Source organism: Rattus norvegicus, chromosome 18, assembly GCF_021556685.1.
Source record: "Rattus norvegicus strain SHRSP/BbbUtx chromosome 18, alternate assembly SHRSP_T2T, whole genome shotgun sequence".
NCBI lineage: Eukaryota > Metazoa > Chordata > Mammalia > Rodentia > Muridae > Rattus > Rattus norvegicus.
In genome coordinates this window covers 55,362,682-55,387,989 of record NC_141551.1, presented here as the reverse complement: position 1 = coordinate 55,387,989, position 25,308 = coordinate 55,362,682, and the positions used below count along the sequence as shown (strand labels likewise).

The window sequence follows — 25,308 nt, the reverse complement described above, 5'->3', positions numbered from 1 at the left end:
TCTTCATAATAGCCAAACATTAGAAATGTCCTAGATGTCTATCAAGAGATAGACACTAATGAAAATGTGATGCAATTATACACCAAAATATTACTCAGCCATTAAAAAAAAACAAAAGCGTGAAGTTTGCAGGGAAATAGATGGAGATGGAGAAAAAGAATCATCCTATGTCAGGTAACCTGGACCAGAAATACACAATGGTATTTACTCACTTATGTGTACAGATTCGCTGTTAAGTCATTGGTAAGCACGGTACAATCCATATAGACACAGAAGTTAGGTAAAAATGTAAGGGACTAGTGGAGGAGAAAGAGAAGAGTTGTGGATGGTGGGGGAGGAAATACTGGAGTGGGAAGATCAAGTGGATGGGGGAGCAGAGACAAGGCTCACCTGAAATAAGGGCCATTTGTGGGGTTGTATGGGAACCTAGTACAGTAGCAGCTTCCTGAAATACATACATATACAAAGCCAAATTAAAATGAAATTTAGGCCTACACGAGAGGAGGCAGAAAGAGTGGAGAAGCCAGAAGGGATAGAGGACACCAGGGAGCAAGGCATTCGAAACATAGGACTGACTCACATATAAACTCACAAGAGACAGAAGTAGCATGCGCAGGAGCTGCAGGGCTCTGTGACAGATAAGTCTAAGAGCTGAAAAGAGAAGCACGTACCCAGGAGCTAGACCTAATTGATAACCACTTACAAATGAACAAGTGTTTTCTTGTAGGGAGTTTCATTGGGTAAATAGACTTAATGGTAGACTAAATACTCTAATGGTAGGGCACATGCCCAATAGTATATGGCTAAGAGAAAGTGAACTCAACAGCAGCTTTAGGAGGTTCTTTGATTCCTGTCATGTCAGGGATTTTTTTTTCAAACTCTACAGTTTTTTTGTGTATACATTATAGCTTCCGGCCTTGTGTTTTTATTGGATTCTTGAGTGTGCAAACATGCCTGTCTCTTGTCTCTGTGTCTATATGTATTTCTTGTCCTTTATCTTTGGCTCTTTTTCTGGTTTGCTTTGTCTTAATCTGACTCATTTGATTTTTTCTTTACTCTAGTTTTATCATTGTTCCTTAGATGCCTGCTTGTTTCTTAAGGAGAGACAGAAAGGGTATGGATAAGGATGAACGGGGAGGCGGGGAGGAACTGGGTGGAGTTGGAGAATGATACGATGCATTCAAAATCTATTTGCAATAAAATATCTTATTTTTATTGTTGAAGAAATAAAGGCTTTGAAAGATTAAACTGCTCATCCATATTTGTAGCCCTTCAATAGCAGAGTCAACATTAAACTCATCTTGTATACTCCTGAGGGGATCAGAGTTGCTTTTGCAAAACCTGGATGGTTTCATTTGCCTGAGGGCTTGTACACACATGTCTTCTAATTTGAGCCAAATCTGAATGAGGACTTGCATAAATGAGTACATCTGGCTTCATATCTTAGCCATGTGATAGATCTGGAGTGGGGGAATTTATCTCTCAAATAGAGAGATATATATGATGCCAGTCACGAAAAATAGTGCCTAGGAAAGAGCATTTTCCTTGTAGAGATTTTTGACTATTTTTGCTTTATGCATGCCTAATTAAATGTCAGAATTACCTCACTAATGTAAATGATATATGTATGCCAAAGTTTATGCCTGTAGATTCATAGTTTTCTGTTACTGTTGATTTCTATCAACAATGTTGTAAATTTTTTCTGTACTGGTTTTGTAGTTGCCACATTTATGCCTAGGAATTTATCAGTTTTTGGAGTCTTTTGAAGTATTACGTTCAAATTATTTTAGCTGTTATCAATGCTAATGTCATATTTGATATATGAATTACAATGTAATATTTTGACTCATGTACATAACTTCTCCTAATTCTGAAAATTACAGAAAGGAAATTTGAGAACATCTCAGGTAAGTATATAAAATATGTTCTTACGTGTGTCAAACCATGAGCTTGTATCTCTGTCTTCACATATTAGTTCCTGGTTGTGAATGATTTTGGATTATTGATAGCTAAAATGAATACTTTGTTATGCTTACTTCTTTTCAAACCCTTGTAAGTTTTCTTTTCTAGCTCATGTAATGAGGTAGGACCTCTCTGCATCTACACATATTTTAAAGTCTCTGTGCATGGATATCTTGTATCTATTAATTGCATATGACTAAAGAATTATTATGACTTAGGAATACAATGTTGAATGATTAATAATTAATTAAGCAAGTTAATGCATTCATTGTTTCAAAACATTTTTGTGGTGAGAATATTTGAAATTTATACTTTGGAAACTGTGAAACTTATTACAATGTTACTGACTGTATTCGTTATATTCTGCAATAGAGCGGAATCCGCCAATCAGAAAACTGAATCCATTCCTGATCTGGGAAGCATTTCCCATCTGCCGCTCCACCCAACTCAGATGACTAGAGTCATCACTCTGCTCCTTCTGGTTACTTCAGTTGTCTTAGATTTTCTGTGTAAGTGAGAACATGCATTACTACTGTTCCTGTGGCTGCTTATTTTACTAAGTGCAATGTTGTCCAGTCCCACCCATGTTGTCATAGTCTCAGGATGTTTTTCCCACTAAAGGCTGAGCAGCCATTGATGGTGTGTACATCTCACTTATTGATTCATTCATTGGCCGACACCTAATTGATTCTATGCTTTGGCTCTTGTGAGTAGCACTGTACTGAACATGGCAGAGAGGTGAATCTCTTCAACTGATTTCAGATCTAAAATAACCAGAAGTGGGATTGATTAGTAATTCTACCTTTATCTTTTTTGTTTTGTTTTTGGGAAACATCCATATGTTTTTACCCACCCAGGGGAAGGAGTCGCGTGTAGCTCACAATAGTCTCAAACTTGATATGTAGCAGAGATCGATCTTGAACTTCTGTTCCTCCTGCTCCTCCTCTCAAGTGTGGCCTGTGCTGCCACACACTCGGCTCCCCCATGGTTTTTCATTCTTACTGAACTGTTGTGTTTCACCAACAAAAGTTTGCTTTTCTATACATTCCCTGGAAAACCACCATCTTTGTCTTGCAGTGGTATCTTATTTGTGTGTTTGTGTGTGTACTCACATGTGTGCAGATACACGGGGAAGACAGGAGTCGATATTAATGTATTCCTCAGTTGCTTTCCACTTCTTTTACTGAACCAGGATCGTCCTGTCTGGTTATACTTGGCTCTTGCACCTTAGGGATTCTCTTGCCTCTGCCTCCCTAATGCTAGGGTTACAGCATGTGCTGCTACAACCAACTTTTCTCATGGGTGGGTGCTGACAATCAAACTCTGGTCCTTATGCTAACATGGCAAGCATTTTACTGACTGAGCCATTTCCATAGGTGGCATCTCCTGTTTCAGCTTTAATTTCCCTGATGACTAGCATTGTTGATGATTTTTTCAAATACCTCTTGTATGACTTCTATTAACACACATCTATTCATTTTCCTTGCCAACTTTATAATTGGTTTATTATCTGTCTATTGAGAAATTTCTTGTATGGTACAGATATTAATCCCTGTTCAGATGTTTGGCTTGCAAATATTTTCAGTCTGCAAGTTTTCTTATTACATATTAATTATTCTGATAGTAGTCCTATTTGCCTGCTTTTACTTTTAATTATCTGAGCTTTGATGTTTACTTCTAAAACAAAACAAAATAAAAACTACTTAGGCTGTTTAGTTTTTCTTTCATGGGTTCCCATAATACTTTTAAAGGTTTTTATTTATACATTTAACTATTCCACTTTGAATAAATTTTTGTTTATAGTATAATAGTCAAATTTAATTCTATGACATTTAGTAATCTAATTTTCTAAGGGTAGTTATCAAAGAGACTGATATTTTAGCAGTGTATATTTTTGTCACTTTTGCCAAAAATCAATTGACCATATAAACATGGGTTCATTTCTGGGCTCTATATTCTGTTTCATTGGTCAATATATCTCTTCTTATATCAACAGCACATTATTCTCATTACTGCTGCTTTGTAGTGTAATTTGAAATCAATATATAGCTGAATCTTTAAAAATAGATTTATTTTTATTTATATTCATGCCCATGTATGCGTGCTATATATGTAAGCATGAGACTGCAGAAGCCAGAAGAAGCCAGAATCCCTGGAGCTGTAATTATAGGTGGCTGTGATCTGCTCAATATAGATACTGGGAACCAAATTTGGGTTCTTTGAAAGAATGATATGTGCTCTTAATTGATAGGCAACCTCTTCAATAAATAGCATTTTGTTGTTTTTGTTTTGTTTTATTTTGTAATGTTGACCCCAGATATATAGTTTTTTTTTCTTTTTTTTTCGGAGCTGGGGACTGAACCCAGGGCCTTGCGCTTCCTAGGCAAGCGCTCTACCACTGAGCTAAATCCCCAACCCCCAGATATATAGTTTTTATAGCTCCACGTGAATTTTGAATTTTAAAAAAGATTATCAAACATTAAAGTGTGAAAAGTATATGGATATTAACCATTCCAATGTATGAATACAAGATATCTTATCATTTATTTGGGTCTTTAATTCATTCGTCATTATTTTGTAGTTTTAGTATAGATTTAATTTACCTGATTTGTAGCTAAGTATCTTACTTATTCTTATAGTTTGATGTAAATATAATCATTCTCTTCATTTCTTCTTAAATAGCCCATCACTATTGTGCAAAATGCCACTGGGTCTTGTACCTTAGTTTCTTATCCTGTAACTTTACTGTATACATTCATTAGTTCTGGCATGTGTATGGCAGAGCTTTAATGGTTTCCCACCCTTAAAATCTTGTAAGCAGATCGGGATCATTCCACTTCTCTTTTTCTTGATGGGTACCTTTTATTTCTTTCTCCTGCATAATCTTTATTGCAAAAGACTTCTTCTAACACTGCTGACTGACTGATAGCAATGGGTATCCTTAGTGACTTTGGCTTTTTACAACTGATTATGCTGTCCACTAGAGACCTAGTAGAACTAAATGTACTAGTTTTTACCTGTTAAGTTTGATAAATTCTTTTTAAAAATTTTATATCTACATTTCAAGATATGTTTACTTTTCCTTCCTTATGATGCCCCTCTGAGGCTACAATACCAATCTACAAGACAAGATGTACCCCTTGGGCAATAGTGGCATAGCTGCTATATGAATAACCAACTACTCAATGATTAGATTTCAGGCTCGTATGACAGGAGGAAATTCATGGTTGATGCTGTAAACACGGTCAAAAGCTCATGATTGAGGCTGACAGACCTGGGTGGGGACAACCTTCTACTGCTGTTTTGCAATGAAACAAAACAAAACAAAAAAACAAAACAAAACATGATACAAACTACCTGTTAAATGTTTATGTTTATATCCATAGATTAATGCTACTTCTCAACTGTGGTCAGGAGGTCTTCTGTTTGCAGCAGGTGACAGTAAATTCTGAGACTCGTAACTGCTCAAAGTGTTCAGAAAAAGTGTGTGTTGAGTGCCTCTATAACATCTGTAACAATCTTTCCAAAGCTCAAGGAATACTGCAGAAGATGGGGAAGACAGTCAACAGAGCCAGAGGATAGAAAAGGGTGCTGCGAAACACTGTTGTGGATATCGCATTCATGAAGTCAAAACAAATGTGGATCCTGGACAAGATGGCTTCCACATTGAAATTTGATCATAGTTGGTGAAGTGTTTTTGAGCTTTACTTCTCCCAGGAGAGCTATAGGCAATTAACAACTTCTCAGGGAGGGGAAGTCAGTTTCTTCAGTGTTTTAACTGTACTCTAATAAACACCACTCACCATGCTCATTCAAGCAGCTCTAATTAAACACAGTGGGTCATAACAAAACTAAAGCAAAAATAGCAAAACATCATGAAAATATGTGGGAGACTTGTTAGGAAGAGGAATCCAGTAAGAGGGAGCAGAGGGAGAGAGGGTAGTAGAGGGCGAAGATAAACAAAATATATACATGTATGAAATTATGAAAGAATACAAATTTAAAAAGAAAAAAATTCTATTGTATTTTATTTTTTTCTTTTACTTTTTCATTTTGTGTTTGAGTTTTAATGTTTTTTCTTAACTTAGCTCCTATATCCAAGATCACAACTTTCTTGAGTTTTAAATTCTAGTCATCATGTTTTTCTGGTTTACAATTTTCACTTAAAGTCGCATTGAAATTTTTTGTATATATAATAATCACAAGTATTTTAAGTTAATGGGAAATGGTACCAATAATCGTGCCTACTTTCATTTCATATTACTGTGGGGAGTGGGGGCATTTCTTGATCTGTAGACTATGGGTGGGTTTTAATTGCCCAGAGGGCATTCTCCACTTGTGTGATTAGTAGCTTAGGAATGGACTGTGATAAAAACCTAGGATGACTTGAAGCACTTCACTATCTGTTGGTAGCTTCTTATTTCTTCACTGATTTCTAAAACGAAAGTATACTCTATTAAAAAGGGGGGCATGAGATGTTTCCCATGATTCTTTTTCTTAAGAAGTCACCATCTCTAATGTTTTTTCTTCTAATAACCTGAGAGTGGAAATCTCCCTGTTTTTTTCAGTTGACTCTGCTTCTCAACATTTTCCCCTGTAAAGCTTACTCAGCAAATGTCTTGATGGGGTAATTGTGTTCAGTACTGACTGCCCTTTCCTTGGGCTTCGTTCTTTATATTCTGACCACCTTAGCAGCCCAAAACCAAGCTTTAATGTCTCCTATGCCAACCTGTGTTTGTTTTCCAAGCCTAATGCATTTTTGTGAGAATTGTCAAATGTCCTGAGAGGAGAAGAAATGTGAAGAAAAGTGAGTTTATAATAATATGCTTTTTACTTGTCTGCAGTTTATACCCTCACATCCTGGTTGACTTATTTTTCTACAAGTCCTTCAAATAAGTTGGATTTTGTATTTTGTTCAGTTTTTAATATTGTTCTTAATAAGCGTGATGGACTGCTGGGAGAAGTAGGTGTCCTGCATTTTGTTTTCTATGAATGCTTTAGCTAACCATGGAAATCCAAGTATTTGCTTCTTTAACACTCTGCATCATAGGACTTTTCTTTTTTTTTCCAGGAACAAAAGACAATAAAGTTTTTGGAGCTGAGATTATAACTAGAGATATCCTTGCCCAGCACTACTGTTATGAAGGCAGCCTGATGGCATTAGCAGAAGAGAGGTTTATCCTGGTATGTTCCCAGTTTTATCTTTTGTACTTTGTTTTCTTAGGTAATTACAAGAACCATTCTTGCCAAATCTACCATGCACACAAGGTCTCAGCTTTTATTTCAAGACTTGCATTGACATTTTGTTTCACATAGAGTATTTTCCAACCGATAAGGGATTGTGGTATGCATAGGGACTCATGTCATTGGATATTGTGTTCTTGTTATGTATGGGTCAGAGTGTAATGCTTTATATTGTAAACATATTCTGTTCTGCATTATAGATTGTGTTCTTTATAGACTATCACTATCCATCTTCTCAACTTTGGTTTGTCCTCTGTCATCTGTTTACAAATGACAGGAAGATAAGTTCTGTAGTTAATCAGTCCCTAAGGGCATACTTAAATTTTTCTTTTCTGAAGAAAAATGTTTCGTTGATTGAAACTTTTCAATATGGTTAAGAAATGATTTTCACAGACATATACTGACATATTAATCCCTAGCTGGTGGTGTTATGTTGAAAGTTGGTTCATGGAGCCTAGCTGGGTGAAATATGACACTGTAGAAATACCACCCTAAATCTTCCCTTGTTCCTGTCTCTATTTCTTGACCACAGTGAAATGAGTAGCAGCTCTGCTCTCCCACATTCTCATAAAGTAAGGAGCTTCTCAGACATGTACCAAAATATTTGAGACCCTCAGCCCAAATAAATCATTCTTTAAAGCGTTCCTCTCTTACATAATTGTTAAAGTAAGAAAGGCCTGACTAAACTGGCTACGTTGAATTTAGATGTTGGATATTTAACTGTAATGGTTATCACTTGCATCCTGTGTCTTCATGAATTATCAAGATGATATACAATTATGTGCTTTGTCATTTAGCATACTTGACTTTTCTCTTCATGTTTACAGAATTCAAGTTCATTTTAAGTGTCAGTTTTATATCCAGTACTTGGACTTGTATTTTATTTTACCTTAGCAAATTCAAGTATGTATGATAATATTTATATTTTTATGTTACACTAGCTATAATAAAATCTTTATTTTTGTATGCTTTTATAATACACATTTCAGTGTTTGTGACATTTTAAACAATACCAGTCAGGTTTTGAACCACTTGTCCTTCCATATCTCAATACCTAATTATGAACAATCTTATAAACCTTATTCATTTACTGCACAAGCTAAGGATGAATCATACCACTTGAAGGGCATATTATGAATGTCTTACTGTAGTGAATAAAACAAATCACTTCATAACAAATCTTGACAGCTTCCATAAATAACTATTTAGAAAGATCTTAAAATTTCAGTCGTATTTTACATTACCACTTGTCAAGTTTACCATGCATTATATGAAGGACAGAGAAGAGACTGGACATGAGACATGTTAACATGAGAAGCTGCCCACTGTCACAGGACAGCAGGCTGAGATTTACCCATTAAAGGCTATTTCTTTTTAAGAAGTGGGATGAAGAAATACACACTTTGATGCAAACTTCTTAATGAAACATTTTATGTGTAAAATAAAACATATATTTATAACATTAATTTACAAGGACAACCTATTAATTATATGATATATCACTAAGATTATTATAGCATACTGGAAGAACAACGACTTTGACTGCCACCCCACATCCTCTATTCCAGTTACAACTGTTTCCCTTAAAAAGTAATTGCTGTACAAACTTTAGTACTTTAATATGGATGCGTGTTTTTGGTTGATTATTAAAATTTATAATTTAATTTTAGAAAGTGATTTTAAAGTTTCTGTTAATCTAAACATTTTCTTATATATCCTAGCTACTTAATTCATAGAATATCTCAGATGATCTGATGTGAAGCTAGTCTATGCTCCATGTTATGTGGATATTACATTAGCATATCTTATGTTGATATATCCATTACTTCTGTGAACATTTTTAGGCAATTGGGAAGTTATGGGAACCTTGGAATAATGGTAAGACTCGTTTCGTTCTTCATTAATGACTGCACATCTCCTTTCCAGTTTTGCTGAGAGCTTTTCTGCACCAACACTTAATAGAAGACTGCACTCCTGCACATGTTTTTAATGGGGAATTTAGGAGAGGCTTTCAATAAATCTGTTGAGAGGTAATCATAAATAAGCATATTTAATGGTATTTTTATTTAATAAAAAGCAATGATATGTGTGCTTATGCACATGGACCTGATTTCTGTTTGTTATGATCTCATTGTTTGCCAGAGAAACAACAGAGGAGAGAGGCCAACAGGGTGACTTAATTTTCTTTAACATAGCCTTTCTTGAACAGACAAAACCTAACAATAGAAACAAGTTAGGCATGGTATTTCATGGCTTTAATCAAGAGGAAAGGGAAGACAGATCTCTGCGAGTTCAAGGCCACATGGCAAGTTCCAGACCAGCCACACACACACACACACACACACACACACACACACACACACACACACACACATTGTGTGTGTGTATATATATATATATATATATATATATATATATATATATATACAAAATCAATTTGTGGGACATATGTTAGTAAATGGTCAAATAAATATTCCTGTATTCAAATAACCTTAAAAATGCCAAGTCGTTGTCCTTACTTGATTATTAGAGTCGATTTTAAAAGCTTTGCATTAAACAAAGCACTTTAATTTTGGTTAACTTAGTTTTCAAAATCTCTTTAGCCACAAGAGTTTTGTATGTGCATTGTTTCTGTTGAGTATTTTACAATTTCTTTTGTTACATATATTAACTACGGGTCCATTTGAAAGGGTCTAATAAAGTGATGTTATCTGTAAATATCAATGAGTAGATTATGTATCTAGTCAGTGTTCTATTGCTGTGAAAAGACACCATGACCCAAGCATCTCTTAAAAGAAAACATTTCATTGGGGCTTGCTTTCTGTTTCAGAACCTTAGTTCCTTATCTGCATGACAGGCAGTGTGGTGTCATGTAGGCAGGCAGAGTCCTGGAGAAGTAGCTGAGAGTTCTACATCTGCATCCAAAGGCATTAGGAAGAACAAGAGCCATTGTGCCTGGCTTGAGCTTTTGAAAACCTTAAAGCCTACACAGGAATATGATATAACAGCTTTCCTTAGCCAGAGAGGGAGATTCCACAACTCTTGTATTTTTGACGCTAATGTTAGACCATGTGGTTGAAGCCATTCTATTGTTTGCTGGGACTGGAACCTTGTCCTCTCATTTAAATACATTTTCGTTATCTTTCTGTTTTCAATGGTTTCCTTCGTGGCTTAAGCTGTTTTTATCCCTTTTTACAAGTTGGATAGTTGCATAGACTCTTGCCTTGAGATTACTACTCTCTTTATTCCATTTAGCATTAGACTTTTTTTTAAACATTTTTTTTCTCCTTGAGCCCTGGATAGAGCTGCATTATACTTCCTGGTGCTCCTTTTCTCTTAAAACTGTACATTTTGTATTTTTAGTTGCTTGGCATATTTGATCTGAAGTTACATATCTGAAGTCAATATTAGGTTGTCTTGAAATCTCCTCTGCCAGTGCCATTAATTACGAACTCCTCAGTGTACCCCCAGGTAGATTGTTTGGATAAGGGCAGAATGCAGCCACATTCTTCAGCCAAATATCACAAGAATGGTCTCCAGGCTATTTACTATTATTCTTTTATCCCGAAACCTCTTGAGCCAGGTCATCATAATCTACATTGTTCTCAGCAGTCTTCTATTCTTCTAATAGTATGGCCCACTATACTCTGCTTAAAGTTGTCCAACTGCATTTCTAATACAAGGCTCCAAACGTTCACATTCCACCAATAAGCAGCCTGATCAGGACTGTTAGATCCATAACCCACTCCTGATACTAACTTCTGTCTTTGTCAATGTTCCAATGCTGTGAAGAGACACCATGACCAAAACAACTCACATAAGAGAAAACATTTAATTGAAGCTTGCTTATAGTTTCAGAGGTTTAGTCCATTATAAGCATGATGGGAAGCATGGTGGCATGCAGGCAGACATGGAACTACAGAAGGAGCTGAGAGTTCTACATCCAGATCTACAGGCAGCAGGGAGAGAAAAACCTTGGGCTTTTGAACCTCAAAGCCTACCTCCCCACCCCCAGTGACATACTTCATCTAACAAGACCATACCTCCTAATTCTCTCATATTGCCCCTCCCTAAACATTTAAATATATGGATCTATGGGGGCATTCCTATCCAAACCCTGACATATGTATTATTCCACATGTAGGAATGCTTCCTCCCCCGATTCATGTGTTTGAATGCTTGACCCATAGGGAGTGACTTTGTTGGAGTAGGTGTGGCTTTGTTGGAGGAACCGTGTTACTGGGGGTGGGCTTTGAGGTTGTAAATGCTCAAGCCAAGCCTAGTGTTACATTCTTCTCATGCTTGCTGCCTGCAGATCTAGATGTAGCTACAGATCTCAGCTTCTTTTCCAGCACTGTCTGCTTGCATGCACCAAGCTTCCTGCCATGATGATAATAGACTAAGCCTCTGAAATTGTAAGCCAGCCCCAATTAAATGTTTGTCTTTATAAGAGTTTCCATGGTTAAGGTGCCTCTTTACAGCAGTAAAACCCCAAGACTATCTTTATGGTATTTACTCTTCTGATTCATGAATATGGGTGCCTTTCCATTTATTTAGATTTTCCTTAAATTCTTTCAACAATGGTTTGCTTGTAGTAGGTAAGTACTGTGCTGCTTTTGTTAAATTTATTACATTGTCTTTATTGCTTTTAATAATCTAGTAGGACTGTTTTCATTTTTTTGTATTTGTATGTGTCTTGGTATGCACATGTATATATGCATGTTTGTATGTGTGGACATGCATGTGTGTGTAGGTCCTGATGCACCTTTGTATATGTGCATGGGGAAGCCTAGAAATGAAATCTGTAGTATTCCTTGATTGCTCTCCCCCTTGCTTATTGAAATATGGCTTTCTGTTGAGCCCAGAGCTTCCTGATTCAGCTAGCTTTTCTTGCAGGCTTTCCTTGGGGATTCCTTGGTTTTTGTCCTGCTGGGATACCAGGCAAAGTTCTCTCCTTCATGGTTTTCTTTTACGTGGGTTCTCAGAATCCAAACTCTTGCCTTCATGCTTGTCCAATAAGCTCTTATTCCACTGAGCCATCTCCTTAGTCCTGAAGTTAATATATTTCCTTTTTTTCAATTACACATAGCAAGGGAATATAACACAATGGTGTTCTGTATTTTGATCTTCTAACTTTAAGCCTTGTCATATTAGTCAGGGCTCCTTAGAGAAACAGAGCTGATAGAATGACTGTTATTAGAAGAGGACTTATTCCATTGCCTTGCATGATACAGTCTGAATAGTCCAATGATGGCTATCTTCCCTCTGGAGAGTCCAGGATCCTAAGGATGCTCAGTCCTCTAGGGAGGATACTTTAACACCAAAGGTATAGGGGATTATGGAAGATGCTTTAGGATGGATACATCAGCCCTGAATGCATGCAGGATTATTGGATAGCCACTGCTCTTCAGCCCACGTTAGAATACAGAAGGAGCTGGGCTTTGATATGAGTAAATGATAGCACTAAGGGAACTGTGGCAGCAACAGGGTAGGTAAACTCATGAACAAGTAGATCTATTCAATAATAAAATGTCAAGGCAAAAGATCAAAAAGCCAAAGCTTATCCTTTGAACCTCTGTATAAATATCAGAGCCATTACTAGAAGGGTTACCAATATTCAAACCCCCTTCTGGCCCTCTGTCCAAAGTTAGGGGAGAAAAAATGGTAAATAGCATAAGGCTATGTGGACCTATTTAAAAGTCAATCTGTGGGGCAATTTCAATCTGTTGTTAGGATGCCAGCAGTCCAACTCAGTAGTGTCAGGATACCAAACACTAATCAGTGGTAGTGGCCTGATCCAGAAGAAACAGTCAGGCTTCCACTGACTTGGCATGAGTCAGCAGGAGTGACCAGAATCAGCTGGGAAGCCAGGAGTTCTCTGCTGTGCCTTTCAAGGAAGCATAGACTCAAGAAAACAAAGAGCTGCACACCTAGCCATGCAAGCGCCCTGCCACTGTTCTTTGAGTCCTTTTTATACTCTTTCCAAATAGCATGTGTCCTCCTGTGGGTCTGACCTCAGCAAAACATCACATGGATCTGCTTCAGCCAAATACCACGTGAGTCTGTATCTGATGATATAACTAGAAATGTCTACCTCAGGATGCTTTCATTAACATTTCATTACCTCACTGCACTGGCTGGAGCCTCCCCTACAATGTCAAATAGAGAAGTAGTAAAAGTGGGCTTGATCTTAGTGTAAAATCTGCTGTCTTTATTACTAATTATATTAGCCAAGATAAATCCATCATGGTTATGCATGGTGAATATATATATATTACATTTCATTTTTTCTTGATTTACATTCATATATTCCTGTGTGTAACAATTCTTTTGTATGTACGTAAGTCTTTTAAACTATATGGGACAGAGAGGCAAAACTTAAAACAATAGGTACCAAAAATAAATGTATTGACATCAAACAAACATTGATTGGAACTAATGCTCATCCTATATGTGTGACTGATGCTTTCACGGGTTTCTGTTATCACAGCGCTGCAGACTGAGCACAGAAGTGCCCCTTTCTCCTTTATTTTCTATGAGTTATTGGTATCAGTGCTTTAAAAAAAATCAACATTATTCATGAATAAATTTTCCTAGAGGGATTTTTTTTGGTCAATTTAGTCTCATTAGTTATGAATCTATGGAGATTGTCCACTTCTAGTGTTAGTTTGGTATATTTTATTTTTAAGTACTTGTTCATTTTTCTAAATCATTGTAATGTTATTTATGACCTCTCTATAATAATGTTTTCTTTTTCTAAATTCAGCAGTAATGCTGTTTTTATTTCCTGTTTTAAATCATGTCAGTCTTCTTTATTTTTTCTTGTTTTCTTAGCTAGTCAGTTCCACTAATCTTCTTTAGTGTTTTCCTGTTCTTTTTTCTTCAGTTAGTCTCAATTACTCTCTTCTCATTCTTGTTCAGTTTTTCTTTTACCCTCTGTGTTTTCAGGTACCAGGTTGAACTGCCGATGTGAGATTTTTCTTATTGTTTAATTGGTGCTCCCAATTTTCCTCTGGGTTGTTTTATAAATGTCGACCACATGTTTGGGTATTCTGGGCTTTCATTTTTAGTCATCTCAGAGTATTTTTTTTTATTAACTTGAGTATTTCTTATTTACATTTCGAATGTTATTCCCTTTCCCGGTTTCCGGGCCAACATCCCCCTAGCCCATCCCTCCCCTTCTTTATGGGTGTTCCCCTCCCCATCCTCCCCCCATTACCACCCTCCCCCCAACAATCATGTTCACTGGGGGTTCAGTCTTGGCAGGACCAAGGGCTTCCCCTTCCACTGGTGCTCTTACTAGGCTATTCATTGCTACCTATGAGGTCAGAGTCCAGGATCAGTCCACGTATAATCTTTAGGTAGTGGCTTAGTCCCTGGAAACTCTGGTTGGTTGGCATTGTTGTTCATATGGGGTCTCAAGCCCCTTCAAGCTCTTCCAGGCCTTTCTCTTCAGAGTATTTTTTTAACCTCTTCATGATTTACCTAATGATCTGATTAGTATGTGTTCGTGAATTTTCTAATGCTATTGTTTAAATGTTCAATTTCATTTCATGGTGGCTGGAGTTTATTATCAAGGTTTGTGGCCTAGCATTTGATCTGTCCTAGATGATGTTTCAAGAACGCTTGAAAAGAATGCACAGTCTGCAGTGGTTGGTATAGTGTTGGGAGATTGTGAGTTCTAGTGTGTTCATAGCGTCTTTGAAGGGTCATGTCACTTTCTGTCTTCTACAAGTTTTCTAGCCATTATTTAAGGAATGCCCTTGAAGTCTCCAATGAGGATTATTTCTTTTAGTCTCATCCTGAAATAAAAAAAAACTTGATGTAATTTTTCATTTTTATGATGCATATCTGTTTACGATTATTAAGTCTTCTTCAAGACTTACCACCTACACTACAAATTTCCTCTCTCCATATATATAGTAGTGTTTATTGTTTGTAAGTGTGTTGTGTCTGATGTTAGTGTAGTCTTTTCTGCTTTGTTTGGGTTTTCCCATTATTTTAATATATTTGTAATCTTGCGTCTAACACATGTCTCTTTGGTATTATTATATTTTGTAAAGATTTTCTTATGTTCGTGTGTGTGTGTGTGCACATGCCTACAAATTGAACAGAATCTGCTTCAGATATACTTCATTCGAACAAGATATAGAAATGCTAAGTTTATATGTTTGTCTCATTTCTCTTCTATGTATTCTTCTACACATTTCTTCTATATGTTCTAAGCCCAACTTACACCGTTATTGTTAGAGCTGAGACCTTCTAGGTAACCATGCCCTAAGCATAGCAGGAACATGCCCAGCCCCTCAGCTGCTAGGGTTTCACAGCCTGACTGTGGACACAATTCTGTCTTACAGAACACATTAATCAAGCACTGTTCCTCTACCCAGAGGAAGAGTGAACCCTGTTGTCTAGCCCCAGTCATGGGGCATAGGTCACATGTGAACTAAGCCTGCTTCCTTAGGGTATAAGTCCTTACCTTGCCCAGGAAAGCTTAAAAGTACACTCTGTTTACCCTAAAAGGACACTCTGTCTCCGAATCTCCTGTGAACCACCTCTCCTCTCCCCTGCCCTCCGAAAGACCCAGCAAGCAGCTGAGAGAGTCAGATGCAGATATTTTCACCCAACCAAGCCGGTGACCCCTGTGGTTGAATTAGGGAAAAACTGGAGGAATTTGAGGAGGAGGAGGGTGACCCTGTAAGAGGACCAACTAACTTGGACCCTGAGATATCTCGGACACTGGATCACCAACCAGGCAGCGTACACCAGCTGATATGAGGCCTCCAATACATATACAGCAGAGGACTGCCAGGTCTGGGTTCAATCAGAGAAGATGCATCTAAACCTCAAGAGACTGGAGGCCACAGGGAGTTTAGAAGTCTGCCGGGGGTGGGGTGGGGGGGGGGTGGGAGGGTGGGGACATCCTAGTAGAGATGAGGGAGGTGTTGGGGAGGAGGAGGTATGGAATGTGGAACAGTAGGAGGGTGGACTGGGAGGGGAATAAAATCTTGAGTGTGAAAATTGATTAATTAATTAAAAGAATTATAGTAATTATTACTTTATATAAGTTTGTGGGTTTTGGCATTTGGAAGGAAATGGAAAAGCATGTATATGATACACAGGCCATATTATTTAGCAGTTCTGGTACTTCTCATTTGTTTGGTGAATTTCACAACCATTAGGTATCATTTTCTTAATCAAATATAACGGTGTTCTAACCTTCTGTTGTAGTCATTTTTAAGAAATGCATTCCATTCAACAATCCTGGATATGCGGTTATAAGTATATTATTTAATACAATTGGTTTTTAAAATTAGAAAAGAGGGGAAGAAATATGCATTTATACTGTCTTTTATATTTATTTAATTATACTTACTGGTATATTTTTTTCTCCTATGTATTTGAAATTCATCTCTGGGGTTGTCTTTCTCCATCTTCAGAACTTCCTTTGTGATCCCCTATAAGGTCTTTTTGCTAACAGCATGTTATCTCAATTTGCATTTACTGTGATCTTTTATTTTGCCGTGCTTTTGAAATCTGTTATTACAGAATTTAAAATTCCTGCTGGTCATCATTTTCTTTCTCACTAGCTTCTGATCTCCATTGTTCCAACTATTAGTTTTAATTATATTTACAGATTTCTTCTCTCTGTGTGTGTACATAGGCTTGTTTGTGTCACAACACATGTATGGATTTCAAGGGACAGCTACTGGAAAATGGGTCCTTTCCTCAGGTTGTCAGGATTAGTGGCAAATAACTTTATACATTGAGCCATCTTGCTAGCACTCCTAATAAAAATAATATTTTATTAGGATCCCTAAATCAATGCTATGTTATGACTTTTTAAATATTTTCTTCCTTATTCCTCTTGATAGTCTACTTTGTGTATGTTGATAAGCCCACACTTCTCAACAGCTCTGTTTATTTTTATATGCTTATATTTGTTTTTGAAATCGTGCAATCTGTGTTTACTAAAGTCTTCAAGTTTGTTGACTTTTTCTTCTGCAGGTTCAAACAGAAGCTGTGTGCCTCTCATGCATTTACCAAATTAGTTATGGGATTTTTAAATTTTAGTCATTGGAACTTTTAATTTCAGAATTTCCTTTTGCTTCTTTTTATGGTTTCTCCCTCTATATTGATGTTGTCTAGGTGATTAGACATTGTCTTCCCCTTTTAGTTCCTTAATGTTGATTATCCTCGGTTCTTTGTATGCATTTATGATATCTGCTTTGAAGCTTTTTGTAAGTTAGATCTGTGGTGGAGTTGCCATTAGAAGCAGCTTTCATCATCGCCCTATTTCCCTATGTGAGGGCCAAAAGTTCTGTAGAAGATCTGACTCTTTGTTGTTGCAAAGTCAGCATCTTAGATGATAGATTGCAAATGCCCTTCGAGTGGTCTCCTAATCTCCTAAGGGTGTTGTCAACTGCTTGCTTATTTACAATGAGACTGGTTAGATTACTCTGGTCTCTTTCCCTTGCAGTGAGAAGCCACTGCTATCTCTAAACCGCAGCCCTGGATAATGCCAAGGTGTTTTTAGAATTGTGTCTCACTATCTCTCTGTCTGCAGCCGGGTCCACTAATTCCTGGCTGATTACTGTGTTGTTTTTAATAACGTTGTGAAGCACACATTTGTCTCCAGAGGGATCTAAATCCAGTCTTCTTTGCACAGACAGTGTTTGAAGACCATGTCTGTTTGTTTTAACTCTGGGGGAGCCATTATCCTTAGCTCTCCTTGGCCCTCATTCTCAGTGATAAATTGGCTGGCCCACGGTAGGTCTGATCAGTAATGAGGTTATAGGATGTGCTAAGTTTCTGTTCATTAAGACCTTAGAGCTCCCAAGTGTATAGTCTGCTTCTCCCTATGGATTTGGAGTTGAATATCTCAGTGTATTTTTCTTTACATGATGTTCTTGTTTTGATTTCTTGCAATTAGGTGGCTATTGGTAGCATCTGGTTTCCTTGCTTGGCTTCTGTAGTCTAGAACATCTGATTTCTGAATGGTCATGGATGGGGTAAACAGTACCCTAATATTCTTTGCTAGGCATATGGTCAGAACATATATCTCATAAGTAGGGGCTGAGAGGAAGAGTCTTCAAGCCTTTGGAGCCACACACCAGGACTCTGGTGGTACAACCTGTAGTAGTAGAGAGGTGTGGCTACTCTGATCTGCTTCTACCAGCAGGAGGAGCAAAACTAGTCTACATTCTTGATTACAACAGTTGGAGTGGGTAGAAGTTAAGTACTCACACATTAAGAACTCACAAATAGGGGTTGGGGATTTAGCTCAGTGGTAGAGCGCTTTCCTAGCAAGCACAAGGCCTTGGGTTCGGTCCCCAGCTCTGAGAAAAAAAAAAAGAACTCACAAATAAGAACTAAACACATGAAGGATTTCTCATTCAGCCTCACACAGTCCTCACTTGGGGCACCAAATTCAATCAATTTAAATGCATTAACAATAACTCTGAGTCACCAATACTACATTGGTGATTAACGAGAAATCAATGCACTTCCTCTTGGTGTCATTTAGCCAAAAGTGAAACCATATCTAAATTATTTACTTCAGGCTCCTGGTGTCTTATGTCCTCTGTCAACCTGATAAATGAGTCTGAATCTGTGCCTCCCTTAATGTTGCCTTGTGAATTTATCTCTATGTCTGTCCCTGTATGTTTCTGTGTGACTACGTGTGTCTGGATCCAAATGACTGTGAGTATCTGTCTCTGTGTGTCTGTCCCTGTATGATTTTCTGTCTGTCTCTATGTGACTGTGTGACTGTCTCTGTGTGACTGTCTCTGTGTGACTATGTATCTGTCTCTGTGTAGCTGTCTGTCTGTCTTTGTGTGACTTTGTCTCTGTCTCTATATGACTGTATGTCTCTGTCTCTCTGTGACAGTTTCTGTCTTTCCCTAACAAAAAGTTTTGTCCTGTGTTTCTTGAACATGATAGAAAGTATCTTATTAAGAAGGAATGAATAATACTTTTCAGAAATCTTTAGCAGAGTTTTACAAGGTATTACGTCACTGACTCAAACCGAACCACATAACAAACAGCATTGCAAATGTCATTGTTTATTAAGCAATATTCAATGCTGTGCTCAACATTTACGGTGTATATTCAGATTGTGAGATTTCTTTCAACCTCTACTTTTGCTCTTTTCAGTAAATATTATTGGGCATGCATTATTTGGGGTCAGGGTTATGGAAGAGTACATAATTACGATAATAGCTGGGCATTAGCTTAGGCTGTAAAAGTTGATTGCATGGGAAATTCAAGGCAGGTAAGGTTGATTGCTACATTGCTCTCTATAGGGCAGATTAAAAATCAGGCTGGGCACACAGTAGGATAGCAGTGTTAAATCTTAAATAACCTGACTGTATACTTATTAACTTTGGCTTTGAGGCCCAGCAAAAAATCTAGACCCTTGGGATGTAAGAGATATTTTCACATTGTTTCATAACCACCAGAGTGGGTTATAGATTATTACTGCTCTTAAAAACTTTTAGTTAATTTTGAGTTTTATAAGGTATTTTTAAACTTGTTATATATCTTTAGGGCCAATTTTTAGAGTCTTTAAATTTTTATTAAACTTTCCACAAATCGTTCTGGTGAGGGTGTTTGTAACACTCTTACATAGTACAGTAATGTGTAAAACATTTGTGCGTTCACCAAGCAGCCTAAGAAATAAATTCACGGGCACTCACAGCCTCTGTATTCTCTTTCCTAATCACATCTCACTCCCTCCTTTCCCTTTGATCTGAAGCTTACATTTTCTTACATATAAATGTGTTCAGAAAGTTGAAACAAAAGACTCCTCAAACACAGTATGTACTGATAACATGTCCCCACGAACAAGATGCGGTTCTTACTTTAATGTTCAAGCTAGCACGCATGCGTTGACTCATTGCTTTAGACACTTAGCCTTTAATTCCATCATTTACACTAAGAAATCATTGTTACATTGTTATATTAAAAGTATCTGGAATAATTAATTCCTGCTATCACTAGTAAGTTATCGCATCTTGATGATCCTCAGCGTCTCAGAAATTTGCTTGATAAGATGTGAACATTGTGGGTCTGGAGAGATGGCTCAGAGGTTAAGAGCACTGACTGCTCTTCCAGAGGTCCTGAGTTCGAATTCCAGCGACCGCATGGTGGCTCACAGCCATCTGTAATGGGATCTGATGCTCTCTTCTGGTGTGTCTGAAGACAGTCAGTGTACTCATATAAATAAAATAAATAAATAAATAAATAAATAAATAAATAAATAAATAAATCTTTAAAGATGTGAGCATTGTGAGATTTTGCATAGGGTTGATACGCATCTCTCTCCATCCCTACCCAACAATATCCACTGTTCATAAACATATGGGGACTGAAGATAGTAAACTCATCTTGAGAAATTATGTTTATCCAGTAAGGGGAGGTGTTTAGGGACAATGGATTTTTTTTCCTAGGGGGTGAAAGAAGCAAGACAGAGTAAGAGTAGGTCCACATCCAGAGTCAGGAGATGCTGAAGGGCTTGATGTAGAAACCAGAGAAAAGCCAAGGTTTAGGATCTCTCTGTGACGGATTATCACACTGTTGAAATGACATAGAAGAAAGGAGGGTTGAACTGTGCAGTGTCTTAGAAAATCAGTGAATGCCAACAGGAGGAAACATTCCTGGGAGGGACCTGTAGCACCTTCAAACAGTTTCTAATAACTCATGCCGATATTCCTTGTCCACCCCATTATTGAAAAGACATAAGAAATACCACACTTGAATTGGTTTCCAAGATTTTTTTTCTTATGTCTGTAAGATTTCTATTTCCCCTAGAAATTTTTTGCTCGTTATCCAATGGTACTTTAAAGTGGTAACTTCATGCTGAATTGGGTTTTCCCCACAGGTTCTTCTATCACTTGATTTTTTTTGATGCTATTCTTATCTCTTTCTTAGGAGTTTAAAAAACAGTTTGTGTGTGTGTGTGTGTGTGTGTGTGTGTGTGTGTATCGGAATCTGTGAGTTCGTGCATGGCACATGTGTACAGGACCTGAGGAGGCCAGAAGGAATCAGATCCTCTGGATTTGGAGTTAGAGGTATTTGTGAGGTGTCTGAGGTGGGGATAGGAACTGAATTCTGGTCCTCTGTGATAACAGTGAGTGCTCTTAACCACTGGGCTGTCTCTCCAGCCTCTACTAGTCTAGTTTTTAGTTATTTTTCCAGCCTTTCCCACTCGCCTAATGGGTTCTGAACTAAAAATCATTGTTATCAGAGGAAAGAAACACTATAACATTTTTACGTAAGTTTCTAACTACCACCTATTGCATTTCCGTGATGGCTGAAGTAGAGCTTGTGCCTAAATATGAAGGCGATAGATATGAATTCTTAGTGTCGATAGAGAGGAAACTATGCGTTTGTGTCATATCCTTTACATTTAATTCTTGTTCTCAAAATCCATTGGAAGATTTGGCGCTATACATTTAAATAAATGTTTGCTTACTTTTAAAGAATTCAATTTTATGTATGAAATGAGAGCAAATTTTCATTAAGAATAAGGGGGTCTAAAGGAAACAAGTCTATTTTGTCTTTATAGAGCCAGTGTGCTTCTGAAGATGAAAGGTTAAACAAGTCATAGTTGGTAATAATGGTATGTTGAGACAGAACAAACGTGCTTTATTTCAGGAATTTACAATAATGCCATGGAGATAAAAAGAATCTTTCCCATCTGTTGAGCTGGCTCTCAAGAGACGCTAGCTAGGCATATATAGCTTATGTGAGGATGCTTCCTCCTCTCCTGTTCTATTTCTTTCTTTCCAGGAAGTAACAAATAGAAAATCTTCCAAAATCTAGAGTGCAGTGCAATCCATGGCAGCTGCTCATAAGATCTCTGTGAGGAAGAGAACTGATGCTTGTGAGTGGTGCTGTTAGCACCAGACACACAACTGAAGTAGTCATTCTGTCGAAGGTGAAGGAACTAGGCTGTTGGGGAGAGGGACATCTCACTGAAGATGCACTGTTCGAGATTCAGTCACATGTGTGAAAATGTCTGAAGTGTCTGAAGGCACTCAGGAGGCATGTTTCACAGGCTGTCATTGTTAAAACCTTGAAATAAGTTTCTGGCTGGAGTACACATAACCTTCTCTTTGGAATAATGCCAACCCAAGCGATCTTGCATTATGGCCCTTTTCTCCAGAGGAAAAAAAAAGATAGATCATCCCCTGTGAGGCAATGTCTGATTGTGTTCCACATCCTTTATTGGATATTAAGATGAACAAAATCCTTTGCCAGGTTACTTCGCTTGCTTCTTAGTTTCTGCCACATTGGCAGAGGCAGACCTTCACCTTTCTATTTATTAGTCTATGAAATAAATAGGTCAGTTTTCTGGACTAAATTCAATGCAATTTGTGGCAAAGTTATTTGCTATGCTGGCTGTAAGACCACAGGTTTCCTTGAGCTCTTTAAGCTGGTTAGAATTAGCAACGGGGCAACAGGACTGTGGTATTTCAGAGCTTTGAGGATGTGACATATGGGAAGGAGATAAAATTGAACATGAATATAAAAGTATTTTTGCGGTATAATGGGCAAATGGGCAATAGAAGTAGTATATATTCAAAATCCAGTCATACTACCTATTTAGAAATTATAATACCTAAAGCAAGATAATGTATTCACCCAAGATGTGCTTTTCTTTACCCAATAAAGTGGTGAAATAGGACTGATAAATCAATTTGCAGAACAGAATCAAAGCTCATTTTTCCTGCTGATGGAATTCCCATTCTTGTGGTCCCTCCTTATCCAAATGCCAACTGGATAAGTGAAGCCATGGAATTATACTAAACCCCGTGGCTATCATACTCTTTAGTGTGTGTAAATGCACACGGTGAAACTGAATTTGTAGATCAATTTTAAACAGGGACGAACAACAGTAACTAGCATTACAACCAGACAACTATAATGCTACAAAAATACATAAGTGACTCTCTCTCTCTCTCTCTCTCTCTCTCTCTCTCTCTCTCTCTCTCTCTCTCTCTTCTCTATCTTGTAAGATTTCTGCAAAGTTTCCAAATTCTGCTTTTCATTCTCTAAGTAGTCTGGTAGCTGAAGGAAGGAGCTTTTCCCTATTTTTTTGAGTTACAAGAGTGCTTGCAAGGGCCAGTTCCACAACTGGTATTTACACTAACTTATACGTGCCCATTAATTCAAACCTGTGATATTTTGAATATTCTGTATTTAGTGATGTTTGACTCAGCTGCTGCTTTCTTTCTTTCTTTCCATCACAAAGGCCTTTAGAACCCACATCTAGGAACAGACAAACGTGCTCTCTTTTCAGAACGAATCAAAACCAGAAATTAGATGCTTGAACTCAAGAAAGGCAGGATTGGATGCAGCTCTTCCTGAATCCAGGCATTGACTGAGGATGAGTCAAGACACTCGGAGATGAGAGACGCTATTACTTGGCATTGAGTACAATGCCTCAGTGGCAAGTACAATCCTGTTTGACTCTGGCGCAAACATTCCTGGAGCTGGTGGAGTCAAGGAAAGAGGATGCTGAGTCTCCAGTGGTTGCTGACTGTGGACAGGTGTGTAGAACAGCTCAGAGCTTTCTTCCTTGTGACAGGTGACATCCTTCACTCTCCAGGGCCATACCTCTTGGTATCAACAACCAAGTCTGGTTTTGGATGGCAACAATGATGCTCTGCTTTTGGAAGCCCATAGTTATGTTCTGCCAGAGTTCTACTGCTGACATATTGCTGTCCTAACTAAACATGCTCAAGCTCTCTCAGCAGAAATTCTATTACACTGACACTAGACACACTCTGGACCTCATCAGAACACCCCAGTGCCATGAAGATTTTATTACTACACTAAAAAGAAGCACAAATCCATTGAGCAATATAGCTTCCTATTCCTTCTATTTTTCCATAATGGCTGGTATGTGTACAGCAGGTATGGATTGCAAGAAGCCTGACAACACCATGAAGATCCTGCTAGAGATGGGCAACTTCTTTCATAGCCAGCGTGACTACCTTGACTTCTTTGGGGACCTCATTATGACTGGAAAGGCTGGTACTGACATCTAGGACAGCAAATACAGCTAGCTGGTCGTTCAGTGGCTGCCACAAGCCATTCTGCAACAGTGCCACAGGTCTTAGGAGAGGATTGTAGGCAGAAGAACCCAGAGAAAGTGGCACAGGAGAAATACTGTGTGAGGAAGACAGGCACAGCCTGTTTAAAGCTTCATAGAGCAACGTACCCTGCCACTGTTCCTAACTATCTTCTTGGGGCTAGCAAGAATGATCTACAAACAGAAAAAGTGATCTAGTGATTGCAAGGATTGGAGAGAGAGCTCTTAATAAATGATCAATAACAGGTTTTTTGTTTTTTGTTGTTGTTGTTGTTGTTGTTGTTGTTATTTTAAAGACAACCTTCAGTGTGCTTCCAGCTTGAGTAAACTTTATGGAGGTTTCTTCCGGTTCTGAGATTTCTTCTTTTTCCTACCGAATTCACTTTAGCAAATTTATAGAGTCGTCCTAAGCCTCCTTTGCAATGCAAGTTTTTTAAGAAGCTTCTTGCCACTTTCACAGCCCAGGAACATCTTATTCAGGAAGCTGGAAGCCATCCTGTTGGTATGTAATCACTAGGAAGGGTTGGACTTCCTTGGCCACCTTGCTTTAAGTGTAAAAATCCACCTCTGTCTTCATTCTTCCGGACAAATGACTGTGGTCTGTCATTTTTAACAGCAGATATAGATTTGAATATTTATAAATAACTAACTTGATTCAACCCATTATGCATTTTAGGTGGATGGGGTATTCTGTTTGAATTCATAGTGATTGTTGATAATAAATTGAATTAATTTCCATTCAAATGTGTCTTACATTTTAATTCTTTGCTGGTGGTTTTTGTTGTTCTTCTGTTTTGTGTTTCATTCAATGTCAAGTTTAGCAAGGTAAGTTTTTAACTTTCTCTTTTCCAGGACACAGTTTTGCTTTGCGTTGCATTCAACTTTGCACCACAGCTCTTTGGGCTCCAGAGTTATCCAGATGAATGGTTGTCCAATCCCTACCACGTAATACGTTACAAAGCAGAATCTGATCATCTCAGGGTTTTGCGCCCCACTTGAAG

The 25,308-nt window shown here is 37.8% G+C and overlaps 1 long non-coding RNA gene across 1 annotated transcript; it reads left to right on the top strand.

The window, feature by feature from the left end:
- The first annotated feature begins 1,509 nt into the window (after positions 1 to 1,509).
- On the top strand, positions 1,510 to 25,048 carry LOC147999816 (uncharacterized). Its single transcript, XR_015642991.1, has 4 exons — positions 1,510 to 2,471; positions 7,034 to 7,146; positions 9,133 to 9,236; positions 23,465 to 25,048. It is a non-coding gene; the product is annotated as an uncharacterized LOC147999816 (long non-coding RNA).
- Positions 25,049 to 25,308: the final 260 nt, after the last annotated feature.